The following is a 26,015-nucleotide window of genomic DNA, read 5'->3' as shown; positions in this document are numbered from 1 at the left end:
TCAGGTGACTTCTCTTACTGTCCCATGTTTAGCCAAACAGCTTCCATCACTCCTGTGAACAGGTGGCCTATTGCATGGCGTGCATGACACAAGATTTTCAGCGAATTGGTACACCAGTAGGGGGAGAAAAGGCCCGTGAGCTAAAGGAATCGTTCTTCAGTCTTTCAACATGCACAAAACGTATAGGACGAACACGGAATGGCCAGAATAATTTCATTGGCTATTTTCAAAAGGTGTGCTGCGGGCGCCAGACGTCCCGCCTGATGGTGCCCGCGGGCACCGTGATTGAGACCCCTGGTGTGGATGTTCAAGTGGGGTCATCATCACTTGATTATGTCCGTGTTCTGTGGGCCGGCGGGCCGACGGCCTTAGTGTCAGGAAGTATAACGAGTGTAATGAATTGCTTTACTGCATTCAAATACACATACACGCCAGACACCTGCTAGAAAAAGGTAGCGATGGAGTTTCTCAGACATTTGTCATGACAGAGCCAGCGAAAAAGAAGCAAAAACCGAGAAAACAGTAAGGAAATTGCCAATACTTCATAGTTTACCTTTAACATCTGACATGTATTCACTCTATAAATGTTTGCAGGTGGCACAGTGCACAGAGTGCCAGTCTAAAAGGAAAGGCCTAAAAGTGCAACCCGAGTATACGGAAATTACGGTATGAACTCCAAGATTTCATTTATAACAGAGTAGTTATAATAGCTACAATCTATTTGGTTCATTATGTGAACATTGTCTATTATTATCTGCTAACAGACCAGGGCTCCATTTGAACTGGTGGGAATGGACCTAATTGGCCAGTTGGCAGAAACTGAGCAAGGTAATCAGTACATCTGCATGATGATAGATTACAGAACTCGGTGGGCACAGGCATACCCTATGGCATGAAAGAGTGCAGAGGAGGTAACAAACTGCCTCCTGAAGTTTGTCTACCAGTTTGAGGTGCCAAAAAGGATACTGACATACAAAGGCTGGGAGTTTGTTAATAATGTAAGTGAAGTGTTTGCTGATGTAAATGGCAATATACAAGGGTTTGCTATGGCAAGAGTTACATGGATGCTTGCATGCCTTCTTTAGATCAACACAGAGATTTGCAAGAAGCTGAGGATAAAGAGGAGCCTGTGTGCCCCCTACCACCCACAGACTAATGGCCTGGTGGAGAAATTTAATGACACCATTCAGAAGTAAAATGTTATTATCATATAGAAATGACATGTGATTGCTACTTATGTCATGTGGGGGTGGCTTGAGGTTGAAGAGGAAGCACTGGCATTAGACTTTGGCCTCCCAAACCTGGCCGGCTGCTGTCAGCTTCACTGGACAATCAGAAAGATGTGCACTTGAGTGATCATGACGACGACGACACACACACACATATATAACACCTTTTTGCAATCTGACGGCTTCCACCAGAGAGTCATGCCCTCTATAGTTTTGAGTTTCAGTTGTGTTCTACAGTTCTGTTCAACACCATTAACATAGCAGTGTAACAGTAACAATTACACTATCACTCTTTCAGTGCTCTCGGGAAACTTGTGAAGGACAAGCCCAATACCTGGGACAGGTATTTGGATGCGGTCATGTTTGGCTTGCGAACAAAAAAACAATTACCACACAGTTTTCCCCCTTCCACTTGATGTTTGGCAGGGAGGCCCGTTACCCATGTCAGGTCCCTAAGCGTTTTAATGTGAAGCATAACATTTTCTGACTTTGCCAATGTCTACGGAATCATAATATATACATTGAACTGTTGTGATGTATAGATGGCATCTTTACTTATATATCTCCACAGATGAAACAGTCAATGGAGAAGGATTTCCTTGCCGAAGAGGTCGCTATTGACATCCAGCGACATGAGGAGATAATGAAAATAGTGGAGGACAACACCAAGAAGCAGCAGGATCGAATCAGGGGGAGGACAACTCAGAAGGGTCTTGTCTTGCCAGTAGGGGCCTTGGTGTGGCGGAGGAATGTGAGGAGCCAACAGAGGAAAGGGGGGAAACTCGACCCTGAGTACTTGGGACCTTTTTCAGTTGCAAAGGTCGAGGGGAAAAGTGTGGACCTCATTGACACCAATGGCCGCACTTTCCCTAGGGTCAGCATCGACCACTTGAAACTGTATGTGGAGGAGGTCCCAAGAGTGCCCAATAGGCTGCAAAGGGCCCAACCCTCAGGCTCCTCGACAATTCCCACCGCCTTGGATGGTGACAAGGGTGATGAGGAGGAGGAGGAGGAGGATAACACCACCTCAACCCCTTTTACCTCCCCAGGCCCCATGGATGAGGATGAGGCCTCCACCCAGGGCAACCAAAGTTCAAACCCTGGCTTCCATGAGCAGTGTATGTGGACAAAATAACTAACTGTAATCATGTTAGCCTATTGCATTTTGTGCAACTCTATACATATTTGTAAAAAATAACAATGAAGACAAATTAATGGCATGTGCTTGCAAGTAATTGATATTCAAATGTCATGTCATCAAAAGGAGGCCTGGGAGGGTAATAAAGCCCATGTCCTGCTGTCCCGCATGGGACCTTACAAACTATTTTATTGGGACATTGCAAGGACTGCTCTAGGACAGGAGTTGGAGAGTGAGGTAAGTTGTGTTGCACTTTAGGGGGCATCTGATATGTGCTTGTATAATAATGTTGAAATAAAGAACTTAATTAATACCCGACAAACACGGGACGTCCCCCGGACCTTATGCCGACATTCATGACGTCCCCGACTGGTCCCGAACATCATGTTCTCTAGCGGACGTTCTGGTGACCTTATTGACGTCCGGAGCAAGTTATCATTTGGTTATTGCGTGACGTCCGGTGCAGGACTTTCTGGGGACGTCACCGTCAGGTCCCTCGGATTACATTTGCATTTGGTCATTTCAAATACCTCCTAAGGACCCGACAATAACGTTATACCGGGGACATGGGGGGGACGTTTGTTTATTCACACATGGCAGCGGAGTTGAGAGCGATCTGGCTACCGCCTGCAGGACGGAGACATCACATCCATGCACGACTTCACGTTACACGTCTGAGGATGACTAAAGTATCTATCTATCTAGTCTCTCTAGCAGTAGCTGCATTAGCCTACCGTAGTCTAAGGCAACATATCATACAGTTTATGAAGTTGTGTGTCTATAAGCAAAGTATGTCTACTTTGCTCATAGACGCACAACTTCATAAACTGGGAAAAGGGTTAACGTTAAACTCAAAATGTATGTGCTACATAATTCAGCATGCTGAATTATTTAGCACATACATTTTGAGTTTAACGTTAATATAACGTTACAAACTAGGGAAGGGATTTTATCAAATTCATGTTAGCTGATGTGATGCTTGGTGTAACGTTAGCAAAGTCGCTGTTCTTAGCTTCTAGCTTAGCCTACAATGCGCATTTCTTCAGATAACTGTCATTACGTGATCATACCTGCCAACACTCCCGTTTTTCCCGGGTTTCTCCCGTTTTTAGCCCTATCTCCCGGACCCCTCCCGGTTTGTTATTTCTCCCGGGAAACTCCCGTAATTTGCATGGCCCAAACACCTTTATGAATCGGACCAATATGTTTGTCTAATGTTGACCAGTTGCCAGATATTGTATCAAATGCATTATATTCACACAACCCACACACACCATATACAATTTCAACCCATTTGTCACCTTAACCTGGCAACCTATAACCCAGTTGCGCAGTCGCGTTTAAGCGAGCCAATAGACATGGCAGGTGAAGGCGGTCGCGGTGTCCCCGCAAAGAAACCGAAGTACACTTGTAAATTTCAGCAATGTTGGACGCAACTATTTACGTGAATCTTGCCCAGTCAAATCGACAACCTCCACGCTTTTTGTAAGGTGTGTCGTGTTGATTTTAATGTAGGCCACGGAGGGAAAAATGACATTAGTCAGCACATTAAAACACAGCGGCACCATCGCGCAGAAGAGGCCAGTAAGGGCACACAGGCGATCTCATCCTTCATCACGGCAGACAGAGGCAGAAAACATGATGCAAGCAGAATTGAAGATGGCAATGTTGATAGCGCAGAAAAAAATCTAAAGAAATATCAATAAATTAAGTTATGTCTTCATAACCCCCCCCCCCTCGTGCCGAAGGGTCCCCGCACAAATCTCCCGGATTTTGAAAACCAAATGTTGGCAGGTATGTACGTGATGCATGTAACATGCTCTAAATAGGCAGTGGTTTATTTAACGTAGTCACGTACTTATTATCTGTTTTATTTTCAGAAACACACACACGGCCGAATTGGGACTGAACCGACTTTTGGAGCTGAATACGATGCAATAAAACTAGAGAAATGTTAAAAACAGACCACATTTGTTTAGGGTTGTCTAGCAACAGAAGTGACTACTTAATTTGTAAAGCAAAACGATCTAGCTCTACATTGCAGAAGAATTAAGGATACTGCTTCTTCATGAGTTTAAATGTCATTGTAATTTATTTGACGCATGCTCACGTTTAAAAGTGTCACGCATAGCTGTCCCCGATGTTACAGCAGCTCCTTGTGGAAACAGCAAAGAGTGCGCATATCCGATGAGATTTCTGACGAGGAGCAGAAGCTCTCTGCCTCACCAGAGCCTTACTGTTTATTAATAAAACAATGATATAGAATAGAAACACCTGGAATCTATTTATTTAATCTTAAAGTTGGCTACAAAGAGCATTCATAGCCTAGAGAAAATTATACATTTTTCTTTATCTGCAATGTTCCAGGAAGATAGGCTTACATTTATAGGCTGTCCCTGTTTGATCACAGGTCCAAGAAAACGAGTGGATATAACGTCAATGCATTCTAGTTATGTTTCATGTACTTTATTTCATGTTGAGTTTGGCTTCCCAGCATGCATTGCGATTCATTTAGTATTTTTGGCTATTATTCGTTTTTAATATTTTAAAACAATATGGTTTGAACAATTTATCTTAGGCTAGCCTAGGCCTACTCTGATGATGTTTTGAACAATATGCTACGGGATATGCCCGTTAAAACGTCGTATTAGTTTATTAAGAAAATGACACCGTAGATGTGAAAGCAGCACATCCTAGCCCGGTATAAATTTCCATGTCTACTCATCATTAGTGTAATGCATTCGGAGGACATGATTTCATACATGCGTGAAATATGAGGTGAGTGAAGTTGATTGTGTAGTTGTAGAACAAGTCATTAATGCGTGATCATGTTACGTCTACCTCTCTCCTAGCAATGCTGAGACTTACAGGATGTAATAGCCTACCATACTAAATCGCGCTTCATGTTTTTTTTTTTTTTTACCATCGCGGAAATATAAACGTCGCGCACATAACGTCGCGGTGACCATTACAGGACGTCCTCTCAAAGTCTCGTGGACGTCTTTTAGACCTCCCGAACAGAGGTCCGCTGGACGTAAAGGGAACCCTACACAATGTCGAGGAGGTGACGTTCGCCAGGGGACCTTTACAGGATGTCGCCAGGACTTTATTTTGTTTACTGGGTACTTTCATAATTCATACGTCACATGACAACATTAATTTCCCAACCCTGTTCTTGCACTTCAAGTGATCAACGCACTGCTCAGTAGGATGATTGCTGAGACAAACAAGGTGGGGAGGAAGGCCCTGTTCATTGACTCATTTGAAATGACCAGGATTTGGGAAGGAAAGGGGTCAAGACTGAGGGTAGGCAGAGTTGAGGTTGGTTCTGTAAAAACACTAAAACTTTGACGATGTCATGTCAGTGATTCTGTAAATGCTCCTGGTCTTTTGTAGTGTGATCCCACACAACACGACCTCATCATGGGTGCTGTTCATGAGCCAGGGCACTGGATATTATCTGTAAGTGCTAGTATTTGGTCTTGTACATGTGCACACACAGAAATGCACACATGGTCCAATGGCCTCTACTCAGAATTGCAGAAATATGGCAGGGGACACCCAACATATTTTGTAGACCTTTATTCACACAAAATATGATGAGGACAATTTAAGCATATGTGACTTTCTGGTTCTTTAGGTGATCTTTCCCAAGGAAAGACACAGTGGTGGACCCCCTGGGTAATGACCTATGCAAGGTCAAACAATGTCTGGAGTCGACAAGGTAACTCACACAACCCATGGTAAAAAGCTCCCCTTAAAAACACATATTTGAGAATGTATTTGTCATATGTCATGGTGTTGGTGTTCCAACAGGGCATTCATCCGGAAGAAAGGGTGCAATGTGTCACGGTGGACAGCAGGCACTGTACAGTGCCACACACCTTACAGGGGGATGGCAACTCCTGTGGAGCCTTTGTGTTGAAGGTGAGTTTGTTATTTCTGTGTGGCCTGAGTGATTCTAAACAATACAAAGTGTTGGAACATATGACGAGTTGACCAAACAGCTAATTGAGTTTGTGTCACATTAGTATGCAGAAAGGATACTGAAGGAAGAGTCACTGCTATTTTTCGAATAGCAGAGCAGCAGTGGCTCTGTACAGGAAGGAGGTGGCCAGGGCACTTTTGCAGAAGTCTGGTAATGTATTCTGGTCTATAATCATGGTGCATGCATTCCTACAAATATTCACAAGTATTTTTCTATTTATATTGTACTGATACAATTGTTGACAAGTGTTATTGTTGTCACTGATGACCAGATGACCTTAGTGAGCTGTGCCACCATTGTGGTGAACACAAATGTTTGTGCACAGGACCAAAAGAGACAACCAAATGGGTAAAGGATTCCATCATGATACTTCAATTATGGCATTTCACTGTGTATTTCAAATAATGTACTCTGAAATGGTTGCTATGTTGTCTTCATCTTTGTTGTTACAGGTCCAATGTGACACATGTGACCGGTGGTTCCACATGACGTGTGTTGGATACGTGGACCATGCCAGCCCCGGAAGCAATCCCTTTAGTTGTGCTGCATGTACGAATTAAATGTAGTTCTATCTTGAAATGTTTCTTGTGTGTGAGTCCATTTCTGCAGAGTTACAGTGGGGAAACATCATTTGACAGTACGCCTATCAAAATATGTGACCTGTCCTGCTGAAGTCCGCCTGTTCACAGGAGTGATTGAAGCTGTTTGGTTAAACATGGGACATTCAGAGAAGTCACCTGAGATGGTTTTGTGTGCATATGAGTCTATTTCTGCAGAGTTACAGTGGGGAAACATAATTTGACAGAACGCTATCAAAATAGTGGCATAAAAATTCTTAGGTTACATACAAAAATCACCACACAGATGATAACACACTTCATTTTTGAAAGCTGCAAAACAAGGTTTCCCTCCCCTGATTTATGTTAATAAATAGCCTATCCAAAAAGCATGAAGTAGAGCTGTGCCTTGTTTTTAAGTCCTCTTAAGAAAAGTTCTCTGGTGCAGTGGTCAAAAAGTCTTAGTAGATAGGCAAGGAGGACTTGCACTCTGAGAAACAAGTAATCACCAAAGGTTGGTTTTTAAACCACTGTATTTAGTTTTTTACATATTTTTTTCAAAAGTTTTTTGAGGCAACACAGTGTGCAAAAAGTGCAAAAGTGTTGTACAAACGTTTCAGTCAGTGAAGACTATCCTCAGTGCAAAAAAGAGTAGCAGCATAGTGAGGCAACCTTTTAAACAGTCTAGAGCAGGTGCATCCAATTAGCGGCCAACAGGCCTAGTGGGTCACAGCTCATTCAGATCACATAATTGAACAATTAACTCACAATTTCATTCAATGAGTCTACCTTATTCATGGGTTTCATCAGGTCCCTTTCCACAGGTGTATTAATCATGCACTATGCAGTCTGCATTGATAATTAAGGTGCTTGATTTTATACACCTGTGGAAAGGGACCTGATGAAACCCATGAATAGGGCATAGTGATCAGACATATAGAAAACAGTACAATAGACACACACATGTCAAATACAATTTACAGAAAACAGGACATTTCCAATTCTTCGTTTAGACCATTAGGATGAAGAGTCTTTAGATAGAAAATATATCTGCATTCACATTGCAATAAACATTTGTCTACATTTCCACCACGTCTTTTGGGAGTCAAATGGTCAATGCCACAAAATTCCAGGTCCTTGATTGAGTGGTTTCCGTCTGCAAAATGTCTGGCAACAGCTGATTTGGGATCAGCCCTGCGAATAGAACTTTTATGCTCATTAATTCTGAATCTGAGTTGTCTAGTGGTTTTACCAACATACTGAAGGCCACATTTTAAACATGAAAGAAGGTAAACAACATTGTTAGAGCTGCATATAATACATTTTTTAATCTTGTATTCTCTCTTTGTCACATAACTTGAAAAGGTGTTGACTTTTTTAGCATTGGAACAGGCAGCACAGTTACGGCAAGGGAAGAAACCTGTGGCATTGTCCAAACGCTCCTGACGGGTGGATGTTCTGTGTGTATCTGCATGTACCAGTATATCACAAACATTTTTAGCTCGTTCTATCAAGCTAAAGTATTTCTACCATAAGGGGAGAACTACTTTGCTTCTAACTGTTCAGAATGTTGTTACTAAAAGAAATGCTCTTGTGCACTTTAAGCGTAAAAGTACATTCTGTCCACAAGTTAAAGGAGAATTCCGGTGTGATATTGACCTAAAGTGTATTGAAACATGATACCGAGTGTGAACGTATGTCTCATAGCCCATCTCGGCACTCCAAAATCTGGCGCTAGTTAGCCGATGCTACCAACAGCTTTTTCAATGGTGGTGCTTCGGCATCGGGCTAGCCATGCAAATAAATCACTGTTTTACACCATTTACGAGGCTCAATGTATCTCCACACTTCAAAATAATTCAGTGGAAATGCATGGATTCTAGTTGCTGCTACTGGAAGAAACTGGAATCCATGCATTTTCACTGAATTATTTTTGGAATCTGATCCCTTATCATACCTGTTCATTCTTACTCGTCGCTCGACTTATCGTGACTAAATTCAAGATGGCTGCAAACGCTAAACTTCGTGAAGATACTGTCTGTATAAATCGTCTTGTAAGTAAACTACCAGTGCTTTTTCAAAGTTCTCAATGTCTCGTTTTAAATGTCAGGGCCCTCAGAAGTGTGGAGATACATTGAGCCTCGTAAATGGTGTAAAACAGTGATTTATTTGCATGGCTAGCCCGATGCCGAAGCACCACTATTGAAAAAGCTGTTGGTAGCATCGGCTGACTAGCGCCAGATTTTGGAGTGCAGGGGACAAGCCGAGATGGGCTATGAGACATACGTTCACACTCGGTATCATGTTTCAATACACTTTAGGTCAATATCACACCGGAATTCTCCTTTAACTGTGCAAGTATTTACACGTTCTGTAAGTTAGTTGATAGGGATGTTAAAGAACTTTTCCAGCCCAGATCTCGCTCGAGATCTAATTGCACTCTACAGTGGGCAGTGCTTCGACTTGGCCAGCTTCACTCGCGGTCCGCGCGTGGGATCACGCGGTATCATGCGGCTTTAATTTGTATTTTCCCAGTGAGACGCTGCAACAACCCAAACAACCGGTAGATGGCTCAAGTGAGCAGGGTGTCTCGTAAAAAGAAATGGAGCCTGGAAAACCCAACACAGACTTCACTACAGACTTTAGCAGACTGGTTTAGAAATAATTTAACAGCCAGAAATATGCCTGCCCTGCCCTAATAAAGAAATATTTGATTAACTGCGAGTGAATCCCGTTTGCAGCCGTAGAAGAAACGCAGGACAAATTAAACATTCTGGTTTTCTCCGAGTGCAACGATGATAGACAGACATCATTTGGACAAAATATAGACCATATTAACCTCCGTTGCTCAGCCAAATGCCTTCCTGTTACGTCCTGTTATCACGGAGTTACAGGCGATAAACGATTTTTTAAGGTCACAAGTTTACTTCATTAGCGGTTTATTTTTTTTATTATTAAAGAGTGTTTTTCATTTAAAGGTTTGACTTCGTGATTATTCAGTAGAGCATTTAGTGCTCTTCCCAATCCCAGACGTTCACATTGCATGTTTGTTTGTAACGGATGCAACCGCGAGATAGGCTACGCGTTTGACGGCAATGAGTTGTGAACGGACATGAACCAAGACATATAGCCCAGCAGCAATCTAGGGACTGTTCGTTATTTATTGAAGGGGCCACCAGAAGAATTTTGAGTGCTTCAGTCAAAAGTTGCATGACCCTCCCTTGCCTGCTAGAAATTGTTCAATAACCCTCCGACAGAATTGTTAAAAAAGACATGACCCTCCCCTTGCCAATTGTCTCATGTCTTCCGCCCGCGCTGCTTTGCGCCACAGCCACACACTGTGATAACGTTCTTAAATCAATCTTTCGTGAGCTTGCATGCTACCAGTCCTTCCTTTTCAAATGTGTTGCGCCTGTTTGCACAATTTCACAAATAATCATATGTGATTAATAATATGACAAATAATCCCTGTGCATGGGGACCGAAACAATGCATGGCAACTTTTTCCGTGTTTATCACGTATTTTAACTTTCCCCCGCTGTGTTGCCGTAGAATAGGCTATCCCAGATTTTAATACTCTCATAACAACCCTGCCATCGGGCCTGTCTCTGTGTTGCCCTGTTTGCCCTGTTGCCCTTCCAACGAAACAGATGTCTTCAAATCATCGTTTTCCTTGCTTGATTGTCATAAACATAGCCTACAACTTTATGCAGCAGAATTACGCATAGGCTTGGAACATAACACATTTGACAAAGGACAGATCCTTTTGTTCAGAAATTCTAAAACAACGATGTTTTTTAACACTTCAAAATAACATTTGCTAAATTAACCTTACATTTTTCAGTAGCCATATGTGTGTAGATTTGAACAAAATCTGGTTTGGTTCTTAACGTCACATGGACGGTTAGACCGAGAATTCTTGTCGTGAAATTAAAATTCCACTGGAGCTCCAAGCGGTTGTGTACACGCAGCCTTAGCCTACAACACTGTTTACAGCTCTTTGAGTCACGGTAAAATGTCATTTTTGGTACATAGCTAATTTAGATACACCTATGGTGTGGGTGGTTGCGTCTCTTTAGGAGTCCGCTGTCTTGGTTTGTATAGAAACGGATATAAGTGACACGTACACGCAAGACGGTGGAAATACGGGACCGACTGTAATAGGGGGAGTTCCGATATGTTGCTAGTGACAAAATATTAACTTTCAGTGTTTTACGATGTCTTTGTCATGGGGAAGTGTTTTTCCCCATGCATTTATTCTTGGCTACTGTCAGTGACTGCCGTGAGAGAAGCGGGTTCTGTGTTTCGTTCATGTCAGTGACTGACACGAGAGAAGCGGTGTCTGTGTTGTGTTGTGTTGCATTGCGTTGCGTTAATTTATTTTCATTGGGCATACCGTGCCATGCCGTCCACAGCTCTTCAGTTCTGACAAAGCCAAAATTACTCCTTTTGAAACAATGAGTGCAGGAAGCGCGTTTGTATGGTTATATTGCTTGACGGGGGGATCCCAAGCAGCTTTCAGCCATAAGGCTACTTTGAGAACATTTCAATTCACCCGACACTAATATTCAAAATGTTGAAAACTATTTCGGCATAGCCTATAAAGCAGTTTAATTAAATGGAATGTTAGTTGTAAACAAACGAGCTACTTGGTGAGGCTTGGCCTCACAGATGCGCTCGTGCCTTAGATCAGGGGTCCCCAACCTTTTACGTACCATGGACCGGTTTGATTCCCATTTTTTTTTCACGGACCGTGGGGGGGGGGGGGGTTCCATGTTCCATGTGTGTTGTGCATGCATTACTTGAAAAGAACTAGCTCCAGTTATGTATGAACAGTGAAGGTAACGAACTCTTAAAAACGTGAAAAACTTGAACTTGAAGAAGTGAAAATGGAACAATATGAACTATGAAAATTGAACAACTTGAAGCTACATCTATCAAGTGTGAACATGCTTAACAAAATATGGGAACAAAACATGGAACTAAACGTGCATTACGAATATAATCAGTGGGAGCCCTGTGCTTGTTTCCCTGCAACAAGACAGTGACACCCTCAGTGTGTTTGAAATGTCCAGTCGATTGCGCAATTTGGTTTTAGTTGCAGTCATTGCAGAAAACCCGGCCTCGCATAGATACGTGATGGGAAATGGTAGCAACGTTTTCAGCGCTTTTACGGCTATCTCGGGATATTCTGCTTTGGTTTTGATCCAAAAACCCGCCAGAGAGGTTTCCTCATACCACCGTCATTTGCAATTTCGATCAACTGCTCTTCCTCCTGCGCTGACATGTTAGGACTATTCTGGATATTGACAAATGGGTTGCGGACCCACTCATTGGTTTGCCGTGGATCTTTGGAGGATGGGAAGTAGCCTAACGCTCAAACTCATTTGAAAGCGCAACAAGGTGATCGCGCACCAGCTGCAAGAGAAAGGGCCCTGCCTCAGTCTCTCCCAAAACCCCCACTACTGTTTGGAACATATCAAATACACCCCGTCCCCATTCGTCCCCACAAATCAAGCTTGGCTTTAAATGCAGCGACTTTATCTGCCAGTTTAAAGACAGTCGTCATTCTCCCCTGGAGTGACAGGTTGAGGTCATTAAGCAACCCGAATATGCCACATAGGTAAGCGAGTTTTGACACCCAGTCCTCATCACTAAAATGTGTAGCTAACGGTGACTTTTTTTCTGTAAGAAATCTCTGCAGCGGCTCGCAAATTAAACACCCTGGCCAGTGTCTGCTAAAGATGCTTGTTTTTTGTTGCTCATTCTAGCAGTTTAGCTAACTTCGTGTGACACTACCGTTCGCCAAGAACTGATCAAGTGAAGTGAGCTGACCTGAGGCTGCGCAGCGCTGAAGGCAATATGTAAAGTGTTGAAGGCGGGACAGACGTAAGAAAATAGACCTTGCAAAATGCAAACATGCGTGCAATCAAACAACTGCATATATGCCTATGCCATATAAAAACGTGACATTATTGCCAATTAAATTGAGTTTAGTTTGCATGCATTTTTTTAAAACTCATGTCGTAGGCTACGGCCCGGTTAGGAATGTACGGGCCGCGGCCCGGTGGTTGGGGACCGCTGCCAGATGGCAGGAAAAATCTTCAGCCTATTAACTGACCACCCGATTCACGTTGGCTGGGGGGGAAGGGGGGCCATCAGACATTTGTGACCAGTTAATCCGGCCCTGCCCCCCAACAAATCACACCTTCCCACCTCTGACAGCTTAAAAGAACTCACAGACCTATTCACAAACCTGCGGCATTTTGCCGTGTTTTGAAATCCTATGCAGCTTTCAATAGTGAGGAAGCAATTTTGCATTGTAGGCATAACTAACGCCACCAACAACAACCAAAACTAGGTTAATCATTGTAAAATGTAAATTAAATGTAACATTATTGTGCATCAAATTAAAATGTTCTCTTTTGCAAACGTAGGCATAGTAACAGAATAATTTAATAATGTTACAAAGATACTACATCAATCCGTATGTTTCATTAGGCTACTAGGCTATTTGTTTTGCCTTATTCTTGATTCATTTAGGCTAGGCCTTTTTATTCAGGGGCCGTATTCACAAAGAATTTTAAGGGTTAAAAGTAGCTCCTAACTGGCTCCTAACCTATTCATAAACAGTTTTTTGTGGCATTTTACGCTGCGATGTTTTGAAATGCGCTATGCGGCAACAGGAGCTTCCAATCGCGAGGGAACAATTTTGCATTCATAAAAGGAATTTCATTAGGCTATTTGTTTTGTCTTACTCTTTATTCATTTAGGCTAGGCCTTTTTATTCAGTTATTAATCATCTTCCGTCCTTCTCACTACTTGTGTAGCGCACGCATTCTCCGACCTGTCACCTGTCACTCATCATCGGAAGGGAGGTGTTTGGAATCATTCCCGCGTTACAATCGTCAGCCAATCAAGGTGGTCACTTCAGTCAAGCTCGTGCATGAGTAATGACGTCATCTATAGCAACGAAGACTCACTCCTAGTTTAGGAGTTGTCTGAAAGGCTTTGTGAATAACTTTTAAGAGAAAACTCCAAGCTAAAATCTTTTAGTGCGATTTAGGAGTAGCCTACTCCTAGTGGTAAGATAAAAGCCTTTCTGAATAGCCTACGGCCCCATTTATTCATCATCTTCCGTCCTTGTGTAGCGCACGCATTCTGAGACCTGTCACCTGTCACTCATTATCGTAAGGGAGGTGTTTGGAATCATGCCCGCGTTACAATCATGTAAGGGATAATGGACGACACGGTGGTCTGTTCACAGAAGTTAATGCACGGTCGAGGTTGTAAAACGGCCCCGACGCGAAGCGGAGGGGAGTTTTTGCCCCTCGTCCTCGTCCATTAATTCTGTATAACAGGACACCTCGGCGGCCGTTATCCCTTACATGTGTGTTACATGTGTTGCTAGGTTACGGGGACGCTGGCGAGACACGCCGCTCCGTCTGGCATCATGTTTTTGTTTGTATTTATGTAATGTTCGTAATTTTATGTAATGTTCTGTTAATTTTTTGTATTTATTTTTCTAGTTAAATGTAATCACTCTTTATTCATGTTATTTTCGATCGATCGTTTTTGTGTTATTCTTAGTCCTTTTTTCTGTTTAACAAACTCGGCTGACACCATCAACGTCAAGTTAACGTTAACCAGCTTCCATTGGGCTAATGAGCGCCTTGGCTAGCCTGCCTTATGTCTCTGAAGTCCCTCATGCATCCGTGACGATGCACATCCAATGTCTGGACGGAGGGATTGCTCAGCAAGGGGGCCTAACGTCAATCTGCAAGAGATCGATCTGCAGCTGCCACGACCACCGAGCTGCGGCTGACTTGCGAGCTGCCATGCTAGCATCTACCGGTGCCTGGAGTCTGGATTGAGTGCTAAGAAACTCTGATGACAGCGTCAACCATGAAACAACAAACGGTCACTGTCTAGGACCACCGAGCTGATAATCAGCAGGGTCGCCCATCACAAATTCGGACTGTCTTGTCCTCCCAGTGCTCTCCAGACTGCCAGTGAATTCTCTGGGTTGGTCAGTTATAAAGAACTTTGTTGGTGTTGCATCGTGAAGACACAGCTGTGCGCAGTTTTCACGCGGGTCATCTTTGCCCTTGGACATTTTCAGCCGGTTGGAAATTGGACTAATTTTATTTTTAATTTTTATTTATTTTATTTATTAATTTGTTTGTTGTATGTCTTGGTGTCACGGGTACGCTGGCGACTACGCCGCTCCGTCCGGCATCTTTTGTGTTTGTTATTTCTTAAATGTATGTCTTGGTGTCACGGGTACGCTGGCGACTACGCCGCTCCGTCCGGCATCTATTGTCTTTGTTAGTCTGTGTCAATGACAATGTCTTATATGTAGAGCGCTTTGGGTTGCACTCTGTGCATGTTAAATGCGCTATACAAATAAATCTGACTTGACTTGACTACATAAAGGTGGTCACGCTTGCCCATTTACACAAATTAATGGTCGAATATTAGCCTACTGATGATCATTGTTATTTAAGAACATACAGTGTGCGTACGGCACCAAAAACATCTTGCTCGTAAAAAAGCATCGGTAGTCTAACCTATTAAAAATATAAGTTTTCTATGTCCCAAACGGAGAGACATAGGCTACTTTATTGTTTTTAACGATCTCTATGCTACTCACAAAAATGGGGACATGATGAAGTAGCCTAGGCTATCCAACTGTCGTGTGTTAAATTATTGTGATTACGAGCCAGTGGTTTTCAAACATGCGTGACTCGGACATCTAACTAAATGCAACAGGCTCATATCGTCCTCGCATTCGCAAAATGAGGACCAGTGTTTTGTCAAATTGCAAATAGCTATTCGTTTTAACGAATTTTTATGATAGTAGCCTATACAAAAAGCATACTATCTTAATCTTGGAATATCGGGAGGGAAGTGGCGCGTCTGCAGTCAGCCAAATATGAATGTAATTCTGCGGCATAAAGCAGATGTATTTGTTTATTGTACAGAAAAATAAAAATGACATGTCAAGCAGTCAATTGACTACATTGCAGTCAAGAAGTAGGGCAAATTAAGACACTGTTTTGATTTGCGTAGTTGCATTGCCCCCAACACTGACAATAACATAGCAGATTTCGATTTTCGCTACCACCGTGTAGTCAAGCCTTAAGCCATACCCAAGTAGCCTTAATCGAGGTAATGTTTAATTATGCATGATTTATTTTGTTATTGAATTCGTAGGCTGGGATTCCTCTCGGTAACAATTATGTTTGGTAGCCTCCTGCTTTTTCAGAGGGGGCGGCAGTCAGGCTACTGACAGAGCGATGTACAGTGGCAGAGTGACGCACAGTGGCTGAAAGTGGTACTAAAGCTTCACGCAGCTTCACGCCTCGTAATGCGCGACTGAAGTGGCCATTTGAAAGCGATGCCCACTGTAGGTGAACGGACTGCCCTCTCATCTCTGTAAAAAAAAAAACCAATATCACTGTAAAGTCGGCTGATAAAGGGGGAGGGATAGTACTGATGGACACTAACATGTATGATGATGAAATTAATAGACAGCTGTCTGACTGTAAATTCTACAAAAAATTGCAATGTGATCCAACACGCTCTTTTAAAGGGGAAATTGAAGTTTTCTTAAAGCAAGCTCTGTCGCTGGGTCACATACATCAGACTGAATATAAATACCTTACCAATGATTTTCCCATCAAACCAGTGATTTATGGTTTACCCAAAGTTCACAAAAGTTTTGATGATTTCCCAAAATGTCGTCCAATCATTGCTAGTATTGGTTCCTTAACTGAACCATTATCTAACTTTGTTGACTATCACATAAGGCCATTAGTGGAAAAACTTCCATCTTATCTCAAGGACACAGGAGACTTTATTACACAACTGAGTGACTTGACTTTGACTAGTGGTGACCTCATTCTCGCCACCATGGATGTGGTTAGTTTGTACACCAACATCCCTCACCCCTCTGGCCTGAATGCACTCAAGTTCTTTCTAGACTCCAGATCTGATCATGTCCCACCATCAGATTTCCTGGTTAATATGTCTGAAATTGTACTAACTAAAAACTATTTTCTTCATGGTAAAAACGTATTTCTGCAAACGCATGGCACAGCAATGGGTGCAAGTTTTGCCCCAGATTATGCAAACCTTTTTATGTTTTTTTTTTTAATCCAATATGTCTATAACGGCAATCCTTTTTCACCATCTATTGTGTTTTGGAAAAGATACATTGACGATGTATTTTTGATCTGGAGGGGTTCAAGCAGTGACCTTCAAACCTTCCTTCAACATCTCAATACTTGCATGGAGTCAACTGAATTTAGTCTAGAGTATGACGATCACCAAGTGAGTTTCCTCGATACGAAGGTAATTCTGAAAGAGGGACATATTTACACCACACTTTACACTAAACCCACTGACAAAAAAAGTCTCTTACACTACTAGTCATCATCCCATTTCCCTCAAAAAAGGTTTACCATTTAGTCAGTTCTTAAGGCTACGACGTATATGTGCAAGGGATGATGACTTTCAGGTAGAGGCCCATAAGCTTCTTAACAAACTGTTGGAAAGAGGGTATCCCCGTGATGTTCTTAATGAAGCATTCATCAAAGCACATAGCAAGAATAGAAATTACCTTTTTGACAAAGCTAGACCTAGAAAAATAGCTAGAAAAATCTTTTTCTTGTGTTTTCAATACTACTTTCTCACCTCTAGGCCACTCTATATGTGATGTTAAAAAACATTGGAATATCTTGATTGATGATGTAAAGAGATCTTTAATTCTCCCCCTCTGTTCTCTTTTTCTAGAGCTAAAAATGTTTGTGATATACTGGTACATGCAGATACACACAGAACATCCACCCGTCAGGAGCATTTGGACAATGCCACAGGTTTCTTCCCTTGCCGTAACTGTGCTGTTTCAAGTTATGTGACCAAGGGCGTAGGTTTGGTCTGAGCTTTGGTGGGGACACTACCCACTAACACTCCCCCCCACCTCCCCAACTCTTTCACCAGCCACTATAGATATATAAAATGATTAAAATGTGCTACTGTCCAACTTGATCTAACTATACTGTGTAGCCTACATAATCTGATTTTAATATGTACAGATATGTAGGCTATATTTAACATTTAACATTTATTTTCTATTTGGTCTGTTATGAAATCATGCATTGACCCATTTAAGCACAGCTCAGTTTTAAGAAACTTAAATACATGCATGCTTAGCATTTTGTGAAAAGAAAACATTAAGGCTACAATGACAAACTCTTAACTGTGAGCTGCCTGTATATTCTCTGATTCTAATAATTACAGATATCTAGGCGATGTAAGCACAGCTCAGTTTTAAGAAATGCTTAAAGCCGAAAGACCATGTTGAATTTTGCTACAATTTAATTTCAAAACCGGATTACTCTGGAACAGCTAACTATACACGGGAATGCATTACACCTTTGTGTTCGGTAAGGTCTGCTGTTTATTCAGATATAGGCCTATGGTTTGTCATGTGTTGCGTGAAGAGTGTGTAGGCCTACGATATTCCACCGAGACGAATGGATGTGGAGATGGCGCAGAGAATAATTATTAAATCTCTTGACGTTATTTTTCTCGCGAACTGTTTATCACAGCAAATAGTGGCTAGCTAGCACCGTTTAAAAGCTGAGAAAAGGCTCTTTCATGTGACACATGATGAGTAGCCTACTTCTCGAGGAGTTCAACAGAGAAGAATGGGTGAATTTGGACGCACTTCTTATGCCTTGTAGTGCGCCATGCTGCGCAGGAGACTGTGGCTCACTGGTAGTTATTATAGGTAACTTCAAATCAGCGCGATTTACCCTTATAGGCTACTGCACATTACAAGATCTGTACGAGATGATCCGCAGCACTGAAGTGAGAAATGATTTAACTCTTTGTGTAGCGTATGTGAGCGCTTTTTTCCACATTTTAACCTGAATATTGGTGGGGACATTTCAGTCGTAATTTGACATTGGTGTGGACACGTCCTTCGGTCCCCACGCAAATCTACGCCCCTGTATGTGACAAAGTAGCCTGGCTAGCGCCACCACTTCTCAATGAGACGTGGTCTGGAAACCAAACGTTCATTTTCTCGTATTTGAAAAAAATGGCCAGATCCGTTTATTGGGTGCCACGGATGTCTATCAAATGCGTCTGTGCATAGCTCATCATCGTCTTGCTTTCCCCCTTGTTCTGTGATTGGTCCCCTATCTCAGGCGAAAATTTGCTCCATGGTCTCCAGGCTGCCTTAGCAGCGTGAATCAAATCGCGCGCAAGGCAGCATGGGAACACCCAGGCTAGTGACAAAGAGAGAATACAAGATTAAAAAACGTATTACATGCAGCTCTAACAATGTTGTTTACCTTCTTTCATGTTTAAAATGTGGCCTTCATGTTGGTAAAACCACTAGACAACTCAGATTCAGAATTAATGAGCATAAAAGTTCTATTCGCAGGGCTGATCCCAAATCAGCTGTTGCGAGACATTTAGCAGACTGAAACCACTCAATCAAGGACCTGGAATTTTTTGGCATTGACCATTTGACTCCCAAAAGACTTGATGGAAATTTAGACAAATATTTATTGCAATGTGAATGCAGATATGTTTTCTATCTAAAGACTCTTCATCCTAATGGTCTAAACGAAGAATTGGAAATGTCCTGTTTTCTGTAAATTGTATTTGACATGTGTGTGTCTATTGTACTGTTTTCTATATGTCTGATCATTATGCCCTATAAGGTAGACTCATTGAGACTACGTTTACACGAAGCAGGGTATTTTCCTAAACGAATATCTGGCCATCTACGTTTGCAAATAAAACTGCATTTACACGAGACCGTTTTTTTTTTAAATGTGTTTACACGAACCCGTGTACATACATGCTGTCATGAGCACGCCAAACCACAGTAGCAGTCTAACGATAAGCTCAAGCTCACATTAAAGGGACACCAGGCAAGCCTGATGCCTTTTCTCTACGAAACTCCCCCTCGCTCGGTCTGAAGCTCTTTTCCTTTTCTTTGCATCTTCCGTCAAGGGTTTTCGCTGCTTCTTCGCCGGCTCTGCCATTATACACACGTTTGCAACAATCGCTAGCGTTTCGTTAGCCTCCCTCTGTGTTGTGGATGCAGGATGGAAACTGAAACTGCTTCGGTCGCCGGGTACGATACACTGAACTTGCAAGCGGGATATTCTTCCTACAGGCAGTAGGGGCGGGCGAGAGAGTCTTCATTCGCCCTGTAATGAGTCATTTAACCATATACCGACTTACGAAGATGAGTAATTAACACGAAAACGTTGCCTGGTGTCCCTTTAACCAATCAGAACCCTGAAAAGTCGCACGTGAGAACATGTAAATGTAAACATTGGTCGCACATTTGGTGTACTTCTGTCGCATACTGTGACGTTGGCTGCCCAAAACTCCGTTTACCACAGTTTACAACCAAACGCATAAATGAAGTTTTCCAAAAAAAAAACACTTTGGTCGGAGTTTTTTTGGATAACCGTTTTACGGGGCGAATTCTCCGTTTGCGTCTAAATGAAAGGCTCAAACGTAGGGAAATGTCTTCGTTTATAAAAATACACATGCTCGTGTAAACGGGGTCTGAATGAAATTGTGAGTTAATTGTTCAATTATGTGATCTGAATGAGCTGTGACCCACTAGGCCTGTTGGCCGCTAATTGGATGCACCTGCTCTAGACTGTTTAAAAGGTTGCCTCACTATGCTGCTGCTCTTTTTTGCACTGAGGATAGTCTTCACTGACTGAAACGTTTGTACAGCACTTTTGCACTTTCTTGCACTTTTTGCACACTGTGTTGCCTCAAAAAACTTTTGAAAAAAATATGTAAAAAACTAAATACAGTGGTTTAAAAATCAACCTTTTGTGATTACTTGTTTCTCAGAGTGCAAGTCCTCCTTGCCTATCTATAAATAGCCTATGAAATTTTCCCAATAACAACAGCAGATTTATCGTAAACACAATTTCTATTATTTTTATTAAAAACAAAGAAAATGACGTTGCACGAGCACAGAGGACTACATATTTTGTAGTTGTACCCAAAAATACCTTGAGTTGACACATTCACAAAAAAATGACAGTTTCAAGCGCTCAACCACAAAAGCACTATGTGTCTTGACCATTTATAAAATAGGCTATGTGACCGATCTGGCTGAAGTAGCCTAGCCTACTGCGTGTTGAGTGAGTCCATCTGTTTAGGCTATGAGAGCTACTTTCTCGCTATCATTTTCTGTTTTAACCGGTAGGTTGTTTGTTGATGAACTACAGACTATATAGCGTTTACTGTGCGTTTGCATTTCAGTAAATGCATCTGCATTGAAGTTTCAGTTAGGTAGATAATTTATTTGCCCGGTCAATATTTTTGGACCTCTATGATCTTACGTTATTTGCGTAAGTGCTTTGTCAATGTGTCAGTCCCAACTCAGTAAATTTATAGAGCGCCCTCTAGAGACACAAATTTCGACAGGTCACAGAATTTGGTGCAACACCGGTGCCATATTAGAACCGTGTTTCGGTGCCCAACTCTACAACTGAGTGATCAATATATCTATTCTGTATAACAATTGTGTAATGAATTGAATTAAACTCAGAACGTAAGGTGACATCAAGTAGAAAGCCACTGCAGTGATGAAAGATTGAAGAAGCTTGGGGAAGATTGAATGGACATTTGTGCTCTAGATGATTTAGTGTACCTGATATATTGTGTGTGATAGGCAGTCTTTCATGGTGGATCGAAATATCCTCCTTATTAAAATGTATTATCAAAAGACATTAAAATGTTGGTGAGTGAACTCTGTTGGATTATAAACAGTTTGTGGAGACAACAGGTGAGGTTTTTTGCCTTTTGGGTTTGATGTTTTGAAGTGATTTTACTCTGACTTCCTCTTTGAATAATGTCCTGTTCCTTTTTTACTCTCTGCTTGATTTGTAGTCTTTTCTTTTTAGCACTATTGCAGTCAACTATTTTTACATTGTAATCCTATAGTCATAGCTCCATCTGATACATGATGATTAATTTGCCTACCGATTGATTTGACCATGTGGGAGCCAACTTCAGGGTCTTCAGCTCTGTACTTCTGGGGGGTTGAATGACCTACACCAGCAAAAAGGTTCTCTTGTCCAGGCAGATCTGCATCACTCAATTCTGCCTGTTTAGTAATTAACACAGTTCAGACAGAAATTACAATCCAAGAGTAGGCCACCTTTTTCCAATGCAATAGAAAAAACTGGCATAATTACCGGTAGTATTTGTTTTTTTTTTAATCAGAATAGGTTAAAGTAATTATTGTTACAGGGCATTCACATACAACCCCAAAACAGAAAAAGTTGTGACACTGTGTAAAATGCAAATAAAAACATAATGTACAAGTCTCGTAAACCCATTTGGACTATTTAATGGAAAGTATATGTTCATTTTGTATTTGATGCCAGCAACATGTTTTTAAAAAAGTTGGGACGGGAGCATGTTTACCACTGTGCTGCTTCACCTCTTCATTTTACTCAATTCTGTAAATGTTTAGGAACTGAGGAGACCATTTGCTACAGTTTTGATAAGCACCTAGCACCTGGACTCTTCCTCTATGGAAAAATACTATTTAAATATGTGCAGAATTCATTTTGGCATTGTTTTCCTGAAATATTCAAGGTCGTCCCTGAAAAAGTCATTGCCTGAATGGCAGTATATGTTGCTCAAAACCTGTATACATCATTCAGAATTGATTGTGCTTTGCCAAATGTACAAGATGCCCATGCTGTAGGCATTAATGCTCCACCGTCATAGAACTTGGGTTTCGAACTGAGCACTAAAACAAGTTGGATAGGTTGGATACTTGGATAGGCCCTCTCCTCTTTAGCCCAGATGAGTCCATGATTTCCAAAAAGAATGGCAAACTTTGATTGGTCTAACCACAGGACCCTTTTCCACATTACCTCAGTCCATTTTAAACAAGCTTAGGCCCAGATAAGAGTGTGGTATTTTCTGTATCATGTCTCAATACAATTTTAGCTGTTACAATTTTGGTTGCAGTTTTTGAATTGAGTATCAAACTGGGCACATAGACAATGTTTATCAGAGGTTTTCCTGAGCCCATACAATGACAGGTCTGGAGACAGGTCTGGTGTTGATGCAATGCCATCTGAGGTCCAAAAGACCACGGCCATCCAATTTGTTTTTCAGCTATTTCCCCTGTTTGCAAAGATTACTCTGGATTCTCTGAATGTTTTAATAATATTATGTCCTATAGATGATGAACTCCCTAAATACATCAAAATTTCATGTTAAGAAGCATTAAAATTACATTGTTTCATAATTTGTGCACACAGGTTTACACAGAGTGATGAATACCCCTTCATCTTTACTTCTAAGAGACCCTCTCTCTGGGATGCTCTTTTTCATACAAAAATGTGTTGCCAGTTACCCTAATTAGTTATGAAACATTCTTCCATTTGATTTCTTTATCATTACACAACTTTTCCAGCATTTTGTTACCCCCGTCCCAACTTTTTTTGAAACATGTTGCTGGTATCAAATTCATAATTAACATATATGTTCCATGAAATAGTCAAATTTGTCATTTTCAACATTTGATATGTTGTCTGTCCTTTTTGCAACTAAATATGAGTTTAATTGATTTGTAGATTATTGCATTCTGTTTTTATTCACATTTTACACAACATCCCAACTTTTTCTGTTTTGGGGTTGTAAATAGACAGTAGGCCTACTCTTTCTGTCTCTCACCTAAGATAAAAATAACACTGCCCGTATCATTGTATGTCATGGTATCGGGCATGGTAATAACATGGTAATAATGGTAATGTCGTTATAGCTTTGTATAACCCAGACATCAGCAACGTTCATTTTACACGACCAATCACTCTCGTGGCTGCCTGCACTTTTCCTGTCGTCACGGCTGCAACTTGCACAGGCTGCAGCTGCACTTGTTTGTGCTCTTTAGCGCCGTGTTCATCAGGTCCCGGGACACCCTTCTGAGCCTCCATGGACCATGTCAACAATGAATGAAAATTAGCTTATTATTAATGAGTGTTATCAATTTCAGCGAGTATGCTACGCATACATTTTTTTCTAAAGATACAGGACTGCTGCAGATAATGACCTGCCAACCACCATAATGTAATAGCAACCCAAGATAATGAGCTTGCTGTCCTTATAAAAAATAAAAAAATGGTCTCGGCATGCACATGCTTAGTCCAATGGTTCAGTGACAATATAGGCTACTCAAGTGAATAAAGCAATTAGCCTAATAAATAAAATATTTGTCTCACTCAGTACATATACATCTTGTAAATTGGTGAGCCATAGAATATCCCAGCGTCACGATTATTATATTTCAAGATTACAATCTATCCCACCTACTGTAAATATGAAAAGTTATTTCTACTGACATGCTTCCTGGTGACACAAATTCCCTTGATAAGGCTGACATAAGAGACATAGGCTATGCATTATACTTTCCCAGATGGGTACAAATCCCTGACTGTCCTGAAAAATAAACAAAAACAAGATATAGGATGTAACTTACATTGACAAATTCAAGGTCTCAAGGGGTTAATGCTTCATTCCAATTGTTTTTTTTAATTAGTGAGTGAGTGCTTCCATTTAGTGCACCATGTAGGCTACTGTAGTGCGGTTCTGTCAACATAAAAAAAACTACGGGTAGTCTACAATTTTCGCACAACTTGGTGGAAAAGTGTAGCCTAGAAATCTAGACGCGCCCAACGGGCTAGTCTAGCAACTCTCCGTTGGCTTGTAAGCTCCAGAAATCGAAACTCAATCAGGTCAATGAAATCGTGTATAGAGTCGTTAGGTGGGCTGAACATAATGATTGATGGCAGAGTTGCAACGATTTGGCTTGAATTCCCTGCTACTTGAAAACAAATAAGATGGATGTTGCTGTTGGCGAACAGTGTGACACGAGTTAAGCTTTTATTAAGTTGGCAAACGTTTGAACTAGCCAACTAGCTCCGCTGGTGGGAAAGCATCATAGCGCTGCCGCTGTCCTATTGCGTGCAGAGGGAATTTGAAAGACAACTGATTATCCCGCCCCTCGGACTGAGCACTGCGAACGGTGAGTGCCCAGACCCTACATTTTAATGTGGGTCTGGCTCGTCAGGCTAGGAAAAGTGTAGCACAGGTTAAAGAAAATCCATTCATTTTTGGAGTTGATCCTACTCAAAAGGAACTTCAAAGTATTTCCCATATAGTAGGCCTAGCCTTTTAGCTCACAACGACAGTGAAAGTGAAACTTGGAAAGTGGAAGTCTCTCCACCGAGTGTTAGGCTACATTAGATGCACAATCAATCGTGAGTCGATGCAGGTAAAAAGTAGGCCATCAACTGGTAGGTTAGTAACGAAGGTAGCCTAATTTTGCAAATTGTGATGACGGCACACAAACTTGGGCAAAAATGTTTAGTAGGCTATACTTGTGGTGATAGCCAACAGTTAATGTGAATCGCGGACTATAACCAAAGTAAAGGAGATTTGCACCAAATTAAGTTAATTAAATTAAGGCCGTGGTTGTGTTTCTACAACACGTTGGCACAAAACGTAATTTCTGTCAACTATGACGATGTCCCATGTTCAGTACAGGGGCGATTCTAGACCTAGCGCTTTGCTGGGGCACAGGCCCCCAACTCCCAATACATAAAAAAAAAAAAAAAAATGGGTAGACTACAAGCTTCAAAATCATTATTGTCACTGTCATACTGTAGGACCAGCACTCTCTCCCTCAATTGTTGTAAGAACCACTATCCAGCAACATCCAAACACATAGGCATAAGTAGGCCTATACTCACTGCATGAATTGAATAGGCTTTCCTACTAACACAAGGGAAAGCTTATTTTTTTGTAAAAATTGAGATACTTCCCTCCCAGGCAAGGGTGCTATAGTAATCCTGGCAATACTGCAGTTCTTTGTATCTTAAATAGCCTACTAAAGCCTTCGTATTGACTTTTGGTGATAATTTCCAAAGGTAGCCTATAATCTACACAGTCTGTGTAGATTATTATAGGCTACATTTGCAAATGCAGCAAACTTATTTAAATTTGCCATTAAACCATTGATCAAA

This window comes from Alosa pseudoharengus, unplaced genomic scaffold, assembly GCF_046254945.1.
Source record: "Alosa pseudoharengus isolate Yale_2024_CS ecotype anadromous, Long Island Sound unplaced genomic scaffold, YU_APseudo_1.1 YU_APseudo_1.1_scf_13, whole genome shotgun sequence".
Taxonomy (NCBI): Eukaryota; Metazoa; Chordata; class Actinopteri; order Clupeiformes; family Clupeidae; genus Alosa; species Alosa pseudoharengus.
The sequence above is the reverse complement of the archived record's forward strand: the minus strand, read 5'-3'. Positions refer to the sequence as shown.